We start from the raw sequence: 2,437 nt of genomic DNA on the forward strand, positions 1-2,437 counted from the left end.
TCATTGCAGTGAATATTTCTGTGAATATGTTATTCCTGGATTGTCTACAGTGTTACATAGCCTATGATTTCATCATCCTTTGTGTAATTTTAACGCACAGTATGCTGCATGTTTGATCACGAGCGTGTTCTGCCTAAGTCCCCCCCTTCTACCGTTATAGTAGAGTAAGTCGTTCTCTCTGTTATACTTTGCGGGATTTTCAGCTCTTTGTCCCCATGGCTTCATTTGCGCGTCCTTCTTACAAGTTGTATCAGGCTCTGCTGGCCCCTATATAATGAGCTCAGTCTCTGCATCATTGCCACATAGATCTGCTCCTCATTTTGTTCACATCTCTGTCCTCCCCTGTACAGATATTATTATTGTGAGTGCTCAAGAAATCTCCAAACATCTAGCAGCTGTGTGTAATTTGAGTATAACTGTTGTATTTTTTCTTGTGTTGTGTAGCATAGGGTTAGTTCTTAGGCCTAGTGAGGTCTTTGTGATTAATGTTGGGTTTTATGTCAGTCATTTTTGATAATAGTTTGTATCTGTAATTATTTATCTGGCATTCACTGAGTATTATCTGGTATCTCATTTTATCAGGGCTGACTTAGATAAATTTACTCTTGCTAATTTCGTGTTAATAGAGGCTATTGCAGTTAACCATATATTTAACCTGTTTATTTGCCATTACATTATCCTTATGAGTTCTGAATGTTTTGTTGTTAGTTTAAGCATTAAACTTTAACTTGTAATTTTACCTAACTCTTTTGTTTTGAACCTGGAACTTTACGGGACAGTAGTGACTCTTAGTATTCTCACTTAATGTGTACATTATCTTTTTCTGTTCCGTAACATAAATTTGGCGACCTCATATCAGGATATTCAGGATATTATCATAAGGATATTGCTTGATATTTTGTGACTGTTTCTTATTAATTATGTCTACTATTACTACACTTGATGAAGCCAAAGATTTTTTGTCAAATGTGCAAACAGTGTGTGATATAGAAAACAGAACAAAGAATGAACTTAAGATTGTTGCTCAACAATTGGGATTTGTTGTTCGCTCTCATCAGTCTAAAGATCAAATTGTTGCCATGATTAATGAAAGCTTGTTTAATGTAACTTCTCCAAATGAGCAAACACAGATTGAATTAGCTAAGTTACAGCTAGCCCTGCAGGAGGCTCGTGATAATGAGGCAAATGCTCGTATTGAAGAGGCACAGGTACAGGCTCAGGCACAAATTGAACTTGCCAGGATTCAGGCAGACCATGAGTATCGCATGAAACAAGGTGGAACTGGATCATCTTGCTCTGATGATTTTGATGTGGCTAAAAATGTTAAACTTGTCCCTCCTTTTAATGAATCTGATTTAACAAAGTATTTTCAGTTGTTTGAGAGGGTAGCTACAGGTTTTAATTGGCCTAAGGAGTATTGGCCAGTACTCCTTCAAACTGTTCTCACCGGTAAAGCTCAAGTAACTTATGCATCTTTGCCTCAGGATCAGTCTGATAATTATGATGTAGTTAAGAGCTTGATTCTTAAGGCCTATGAGCTTGTTCCTGAAGCCTATAGAGTAAAATTTAGGACAACTTACAAGCAAGATAAGCAATCCCATGTTGAGTATGCAAAAATCAAAGAAGATCTGTTAGAGCAGTGGTTAAATTCTAAGAATGTGGATTCTGATTTTGATAAATTTAAGCACATGATTTTGCTGGAGGACTTCAAAAGGTGTATTTATAAAGATGTAACCCTATATCTTGATGAGAAAAGAATAGATAATTTGTCTGATGCTGCAGTTTTAGCTGATGAGTATGTTCTCACTCACAAGAGATATTCTAAAGAAAAAGGGAAAGCTGAGAGTAAGTACGTTGCCTCTACTCAGAGTACAGGTAACAGGAAAGAGAATAAAGATGATGTTTCTCAGGAAGTAAATACCAGCTTCACCTCTAGATTTCAGAAAAGTAAATGTACTTATTGTAGTAAGCTTGGTCATACTACGGAGAGATGTTTCAGGAGACAGCGTGATGTGAACAAAAAGGAGTCTTTAAATATTCAGTCAATTGGTCTAGTGTCCACTCTTGAGAGTTCCCAGAATTCTTTAACTGAGTTAACTGAACCTGCTTTGAGGGGTAACTTAAATTCTCATGATGGAGCTCCTCTTTTGAGCAGTAACGTGGGTGACACTCTCAAGAGTTCATGTGCTAATTTCCTGTCTGATGGTTTTGTCAGTCCTCTGGACAGTAATGACAGGAAATCAGTTCAAATATATCGTGATACAGGTGCTTGCCAATCCCTTATGCTGACCAGTGTTCTAGGCTCTAATGTTAATTCCTCTGATGAAACTGTAATCTTACAAGGTGTAGGAAATAATTACTTCTCTGTCCCTCTGTGCAGAGTGAATTTAGAGTCTGGTTTTGTTAATGGTTCCGTTATGGTTGGGTTGGTTGAGAC

This window comes from Coenobita brevimanus, chromosome 33, assembly GCF_032717465.1.
Source record: "Coenobita brevimanus isolate Jiangsu-jjx chromosome 33, ASM3271746v2, whole genome shotgun sequence".
Taxonomy (NCBI): domain Eukaryota; kingdom Metazoa; phylum Arthropoda; class Malacostraca; order Decapoda; family Coenobitidae; genus Coenobita; species Coenobita brevimanus.